The sequence below is a fragment of the Oryza glaberrima genome, chromosome 6 (assembly GCF_000147395.1).
Source record: "Oryza glaberrima chromosome 6, OglaRS2, whole genome shotgun sequence".
Taxonomy (NCBI): Eukaryota; Viridiplantae; Streptophyta; class Magnoliopsida; order Poales; family Poaceae; genus Oryza; species Oryza glaberrima.
This window is the reverse complement of record NC_068331.1, coordinates 21,097,126-21,105,406: the sequence shown is the minus strand read 5'-3', so window position 1 is coordinate 21,105,406 and position 8,281 is coordinate 21,097,126. Positions and strand designations below refer to the sequence as shown.

Here is an 8,281-nt window from a genome sequence, read left to right as displayed (position 1 = left end):
GCAGCGCCATCGACTTCGCCAGGCCATCTATCTCCGTAGGAGTTCTCCGAGAATGAGAAAACACTTCATGGAGGAACTCGAGGTGCAGCTGCGGACGATGATCTCGTATGCAAGCCAATACATGCCCCCCGGCATATCGGCTCGATCGACAGCACTCCTGCTTCAGGGCCTCGTCGATACGCTGGCCGATGCCTTCGAGCTGGGCGTAGGCCCCATTCAGCCACGAGATGTATCCGACCGCCGATTCCTCGGGATCCCCACGGGGTACTCGGAGCTCTCCATAGACCCTTTTCATGGATGTGCAGCAACTCTTCAAATACGAGCTGAACCACACCTCGCGACCTCGGAGTGTTTCCACGGCCTGGTCCTCGGAGTGTTTCCACATCGCCCTGATGACTGCACACACAAAGGCGGTTGGAACCAATGAGAGTTTTACAAAGCATGACTAAAGAGTACAAGGGAGCCGAAATCCTACTCTTCAAAAAGCGGGAGGACGGACTCCCCCAGATCGCCGACTTCTTCCATCACATCCTTGCGCGCGTCGCTAGCCACCCCCTAATCCAAGATCTTCCGCAGATCGAGTTCAGGGTGCGCCAGCCTCACACACGCAAGGACATGGCACGCCCTGGTATAGATCCCGTTAGACGTCTCCTCTCCAATCCTGGCCGCGTGCTTGGAGGGGATCGCCTCCATCGCCGTCGCCAGTTCTGCAAGCGAAGACGTCAGCGAGAACTCAACGGGATTCGCCGGTATGGTGGTCTTGACGCCACACTCCCTGGCGAGCTGGTGCAGACCAGTGTAGGTGACCCGCAGCGAGCCACGAATTTCCGACAAGTTGTTCTCGAGCTCCGACATACGATGCTCAAGCCCTTGCCGTTATCGCTCATTGCCGGCCACCAGCTCCCTCATCTTCTGGAGGTCCTCGCGAACCTCCGCCAAATCATGCGTCAGCCGGTCGGCGCGCTCATTCGCCGACGACGACGACGCTGCCCTCGCCTCCGTGATCTCGCGGCTAATGCCGCGTGCACCAGCCTTAAGGAGGCGCCCCATCTCGACCTAGAGCTCCTCCCAGGTGAGGACGGCACCCGGCGGACCCCGACCAGCCACGAGATCGCTGGCTGGGCCGCTAGGCGTCGCCTCGTGGCTCCTGGGCACGACCACGACATCCGTCGAGGCCACGGCAGGAGACGCGCTGGAAGTCCCTACAGATCCGTCTTGCGCCGCCTTCGCCCGCGCCGCCCTGTGAAAGGCTGCAATTGCGACAGGCTGCAAGAGATTGACAAAGCGACAAACCCTCAAATTCATTCACTTACTTCTCGCCAAGCGTCACAAGCCGCTATCGTCGCGGAGGCGGGGGAGACGCATCCGAGGCCTGGAGTATAACGGGCATGATGTGAGGTGGAAGTTTTCCGACTACGTGATGAAGGACCAGGAGAGCTTACCGAGGGGGTGGGTGTCTTCCGACGATTTCCGATCACGGAGGAGAATTTCCTCCCCCTTTTTGGAACGTTGCCGCCACTCGTTGTGGTAGCAGCGGCAGCAACATCGGACGCCTCCTTGGCGACGTCCTCCTTCAGCGACGCCGCCGCCTGATGATCCACGAGCAGCCCGATGATATCAGTCAGAGGGAGAGCCTACACTTCATGGAGTCACAATGCGATCCCGGAAGAAAAATGCGAAAGGGCCGCCGAGTACACTTACATTGATGGCAGCTTCGCGTTCGGCTGCGCCCTTCTCACAAAGGGGGACGGGGACTTTGCACGCCGTTGTCGGGCCGCTAATCATCAATTGGCCGACGCGGCGCTCCACGGTTTCGCTGTTCAAACCTGTAAATCGAGAACCAGAATTCGATAAGTCAGGAGGAACACGCACATAATGAAGTCAATTTAAATACAAGAAAAATATCCCGAGGAGAAACCCGGGTCGCGTCCTCCGGCCTAGATAGTCAAAGGCTGGGTGGGCTCGAGCCTGGAGCGGCTGGATCCGCCTACCGATGAAGTCGGCAGCGACTTCATACCCTGACAAACCTCGTACTCGGAGGTCATCGATGGCATCGATCAAGGACTGAAGAGAAGGGGTTAAGGCGGGTTTTGCGGTCCAAGACGAAATCTTGTCTGGTTGTTCCTCAGGAACAACGAAGACTGCATCCGAATTTTCTATCTGAAGATAGAACCACCTCGCCCGCCATTTGCTACAAGAAGAAGGGCACTGGAAAGGGATATAGCGCGATTTCAGGCCATCCCGGAGTCAGAAACCGATGCATCCGGATACCCTGTTGGATTCCATCCAACACAACTCGTAGTAGAAACGAAAGAGGTCAAGAAACGGCTTTACCCCAATATAGGCCTCACAAAGATGCGAAAAAATACTGAGGAAGGCGATGGAATTGGGGTTCAAATGGAGCAAAGAAAGGCCGTAGAAATTCAAGACCAAGAGAAGAAATTCAGAAGGCGGAGGAAGAAAACCACAGAGAATATAGTCTTCGATCGCAACAATGCGACCCAGGACAGGCTGGGGTTCAATACCTCCTGCTTCTCTCTCCATGGTCCCGCGACCGGAAGGGCGCCATCCTCCTGTAGTTTCTTTAGCGACACGCTGGTGGAGGTAGACTTGTCGAGGTCCATTGCCGCCGGGGATCGCCGGAGAAAGGACCGAGATGAGCTAGCTAGGGTTTTTGCGGGAGCGGAGAAGACGAGGAACGCTTGGAGGCTGGAGAGTTTTTTCACAACAGGCAGACTTCAAAATGGATCCCCAAAACTCCCTTAAATAGTCGCACTTCCGACGGTGCGAATTCCAAGGAAAGGAGAGAGATGGCCGCCGGAAATTTCTAGGTCCGTTACGCGCGGCAGTTTTTCGGACTTCAATTTAAACTCACTCATGACCATTGAGCTTCACTTGGCGTTGTCGATTACTCCTTGTCTCTCGGTCCTCACACCGAGAAAGACAACAACCTCGACATCAGAAGTCACGGTCGGTTACACGAGTTCATTTAAGCAGAAGTCGGGGGCTACTATCAGGGTTACGGGTAAAGTATACCCTCTACCCTTCGATATACGTCACATATCGATATGGTATACTTGCGCGTATACGGACGTTTTCGGCATACGTTAAGGAAATTCATCATGGAGTTCACAGATGGAAGGAGTCCTACTTGGACAGAACTGGGTCGACATTGCATCGTGCCGGGTCCGATGTCTCCGAGTCCTACTTGGAAACCAGTTGACATGCGATATAAAAGGGACCCCCCGGGAGGACCTAGGGCATCGAATCTCATAGCCAACACATCTACCACAGCCTACGGAGTTGAAGCCTACAGGAGCCAAGTCGCCGGGAGATCTAATCGAACCCGTTCGATTACGATCTAGTCGGTATCATCGAGTTCCGCTATTCCCTCTGTAATCTATGGTTTCCATCATATAATACCATACCAACTGAATTAGGGCTATTACCTATCAAGGGGCCTGAACCAGTATAATCTTTGTTTTCTGTCTGCTTGATGTCATATTACATAGATCCTAGTACCAGCGTACCCCAGTATCCTCTATATCCGGTCTACGGGTATCCCCCGTCGACAACATCTATCTATTATATACTAAAAGTCCATTAAACTTCCTATAAATGCTCTCAAGCCGCCACGTGGCTTCCTACAAATGCTCCTAAGTTGCCATGTGGCATTCTATAATCTCATCGTCGATGTTCTTTTAAATCGGTGGACCCATTAATTTTAACCATTAGATCTCTATTAAAAAATAAATCTATCCCCACTTGTTTTAAAAAAAAATTGCCGCGTTTGCTCTAACTAATATAGAAAAGAAATAGGAGAACATGACAGGAGGTGAGGATCGGGCAGGGTACGTACGTTATATTATTCTTTTTCCGGTGACGTACATTACATAATTTTCGTTACTACATTAGTATTATTTCTTTCGCCGTTTGTTTGTAAACAGTACTTTTCTTTCACACTTTCGGCAAACAGTACTACCACTACGCATATCGTACGTACACGTACGGGAGTTTAGGAGGAAGTGTTAATCGATATAAAATCACATGTTACCGATTTAAGATATTTTTTCCTCATAACTTTTAATATTACTTTTAGTTTAGAGATATGACACATGGCAACCTATGAACTTTTATAAGAGTACCATGTGGCGGTTTAATAGTATTTATAGGAAATTTAATGGATTTATTATTATATACACTAAAAGCCCATTAAACTTCCTATAAACGCTCTCAAGCCGCCACGTGGCCTCCTACACCGCAATTTTCTTTTAAATACATGGACCTGTTAATTTTAACTATTAGATCTCCATCTTGAAGAAAATAAATCTGGTATCCCTACCACCAACACCGTACGTACATGAGGTAAAAAAACCCAGTACGTACTCCTTCCATCCTCCGAATCTCCCCTCATCTCCTATTTTCTAGCTAACTTATCCTATTTTCTAACTAACACTCAATATATATATCAAAAATAATTCGGACATCTAAATAATCATAACTCTCAAGTTACAATTTTATTCTCAGTTTTTATCAATTGTTGTGATATTTATAATTAAATATAAAATTCAAAGTCCATATTGCTCATATTTTGTTATCTAAAAATTAGATCATACAACCATTCTAACTACAAATGTCTGGCCTAATGGTACGTCCATAAACGCTTCAAAGTCGATCGCCACGTAACACTCTAATAAATTTTTTAAAAAAAAATCTATGAGTGTGACAAATAAAAATAAAACATCTAACCATCGGTTTTCACTTAAATCGATGGATCCATTATCTTATATGGTTATATCTCTCTTTTAAAGAAAATCCCAAAACTCCCTCCCTCCCTACCATTCCTTCTATGTTCTTTTTATCTCCATAGCAACCAAATCCAAAATTATCTTTACGGGAAAAAAAAACTCCCACAAATAGACTCCGCCTAACAAGTCTAGCCAGCCTTCTCCTCAAGCTAGCACTTATAGAAATAACATAAATTAGACTTTAAAATAATCTTAAAATTTTAAATTGTTTATTCAATTCATGATATTTCTAAACTATTGTGATTTTCAGTTAAATAAATAATTTAATATGCGTATTGACTTACATTGTGGACCACATCTATCCACTTTGAAGCCTCCAATAAATAAAATAAAAATAATTTGGTGTTGTAAATATTGATATATTTTTTCCTCAACAGTGGAAGTAGTTAATTTCTCGATCTTAGAGGGGCTATTTACTTATACTCGATCTTAGATGCGCTTTTATGAATACATGATCCTTTTAGAAATAAATAAACATTCCTAAGATGATCATAACATCTAAATTACACATACGATATCTAATGTCACTAATAGGTTAGCGAAAAAGCATTTATTTATACTTAGTTTCATATTATAAGACTTTCTAGCATTTCCCACATTCATATATATGTTAATAAATTTTAGACCTTTATATATGCTTAGATTCATTAATATCTATATGAATGTGGGCAATGCTAGAAAGTCTTATAACCTGAAATAGAGGTAGTATCGTTTTTTCGCGTCATAACGTATACCCCGTCTAGGAAATATTTGTCATAGACAACAAATAGAAAACAACAAATAGAAAACATTTAAGGGATGCCTTTATCCCACGCCAAGTTGTATGGTCTTAACACATTTATATTTCCATTCCAAATCACAGAGATGGATGCTTGATGGAATGTAAATCTAGAAAAAAATAACATGATAAAAATAATTGAAGACTGAACTTTATTTTTCTAAATTTAACATTTTCTTTTTTAATTTGAAACCCAGTCTAAATAGCAATGTTCAAATATTTTAGGAGTATTGATATAATCAAAATAACTAAAATTATAAATAAAATATAAAAAAAAATTTGTCCTTTCTTTTGTCATTATGTTGGAAACAAAATCTAACATAATTTCAGTTCGAAGTATACAAACGTAAACTACAACTTGGGAGCGATAAAAGTCTCATTTTCTAATATATTTTCTGATTGAGAAAAACATTTACCGCTAAACCGTAATTTCATACTGCAATACTATATACTTACAATTAAATCAATATTTCAACATATTCATCTCATTTAATTAGATCATGCAGTCGTAGTAGCCATATTTTTAATATAAAATATCTGCAATTAATATATCCTAAAATCCATAAAAACATATATATAAGTATACAAAAGAAAATTTCTTACTCAGAGTTTAGAAAATGCAAAAATAAGATATGCTAAATATTAAAAAATAAACACGTTATGTTCAAATGATATATAGTTTCATAAATATTTTTTTTATAAATCCAAAACTGCACGGTTTTAAGTAATTTTAGTTTAGAATTTATACACCGATTATGGTTACTAGCATTCAAAGAAACACCACATAAATTATTAAAAAAATAAACATGTTTACAATAGAGTAATCATAAACATTCCTAATAAAATTTCTAACACATTTAAATAAGATGCCCACGCATATTCCTAATAAAATTTCTAACACATTTAAATAAGATGCCCACACATATGCGCGGGCTACCTTCCTAGTTTTTTTAAAGAAATTGTGAGCGTATTAGGGACTGAACACTAAACACTAGGATTAAAACCACACACCCTTTGCCACTACATTATCAAATGCATCTCATTCACCTATTTTGATCAAAGAACATTTTTTTAAGGTAAAATTGGTTATATAGCATCGAAAGTTCACGTTTTTGGTTTTATAGCACCGAAAGATGTTCACTTTAATAGCACCCAAAGTTCACCCCCGTTCCCCATTTTAACACTTCCATCAATTCTCGATCGTTTTCCGTTCGTCTTGATCGCACCCAGCCACGCACACGATATGACGTTTCTACCCCTCATTACCATACATTCTACTTGTACTTGTGAGGGGTAGAAATGTCATATCATGTGCGTGGCTGGGTCAATAGCGATCAAGGCGGACGGTAAATGATCGAGAATTGACGGAAGTGTTAAAAATAGGGACGGGTGAACTTTGGGTGCTATTAAAATGAACCGATATTTTTGGTGCTATAAAACAAAAAACATGAACTTTCGATGCTATATAACCAATTTTACCTTTTTTTTATTAAATAACCTAACTATTCAACATCAATATTATTCATTAAATATGTTGTGGTAAGAAATTTACTAATATGTTACATTCAAATATGTTTGGTTTAACATCATTTGAAAAATAAGCATGTGAAAGTTCATCTTTCCTGATCAAAACTAACAAATATCTGTGAATGGAAGAGTATCTAGCATGTTTTTGCTTGCCACCATTGCAGGGCATTCTTGTTAATTTTAGCTAAGATTTGCCCAATTAAGACTTATTAGTTTTGGAAGAAAAATAAAGGATTTGGATTTCTAAGGATTAAGTACTATGAGTGCTATTCGGTTAGTAGGATTGAAATATTAGGAAAATTTCCGTTGTATAAAGTAAACATATTTTTCATTCACTCAAACATCTTAGAAAAATTCATATGGATTAATGTGTGCAAACATTCCTATTTCTTTACCTTTACTATTCCTATTCCTATGGATTCAAATTCCTCCGAGTAAGTCCGATACAAATTCATCGATGGATTTCAAGTACATCGGGAAATCTACACTGTCGACGCATTTTCCTGGTCCGGAATCGAAAGCGAGGTGGCAGCCACCACATGCATCAGCAGCGCATTATTATACGCCATAAAAGGACATTTCTTGGCTTTTCCTCCAAAGGCAGTTCATAATCCACAGCATTATTTTATTCTCTTACTACCTTTTGGAAGATCTTATGTACGAGTACAGCCCATCAGTTTGTTGTCTCTTTCACAAAATTTGACAGATAGCATTGTTCTTCATTTGACGTTGTTCCTCGTCAGGATGTCTGATTTCATATCTTAATTTTTGTAGTCAGATTTTTTTCCCTGAATTAAATCAAACTTTGAATTTCATTGTAATCATGTTTAAGAAAGCTGGAGTAGTACAGTATATCGCACGTAACTATCACAAAAGCGGTGCTTAATGGCATTCTTAGTTTTGAAAAATAAAATATGTGCATGGTACGTAGTTCATATTTATAAGGTGCTGAAACTGTGGGCTTCTGGACCTTAAACTTGTCCGGAAATATTATATGGTCCGTAAAATTATAAAAGATATATTTTGTTTTTTTCTAATCTTAATTTAATATATCACGTGAGTTCTAAATTGTACTCCCTCCGTTTTATTTTAAGTCCAATCATGATTTTCTATGCCTAACTTTAATCGTCCGTTTTATTTAAAAAATTAAAAAAAATAAAATCATAAG

The 8,281-nt window shown here is 41.3% G+C and overlaps 1 pseudogene; it reads right to left on the bottom strand.

The window, feature by feature from the left end:
- Window positions 1-1,309: 1,309 nt before the first annotated feature.
- Window positions 1,310-2,544, bottom strand: LOC127776990 (uncharacterized; annotated as a pseudogene).
- Window positions 2,545-8,281: the final 5,737 nt, after the last annotated feature.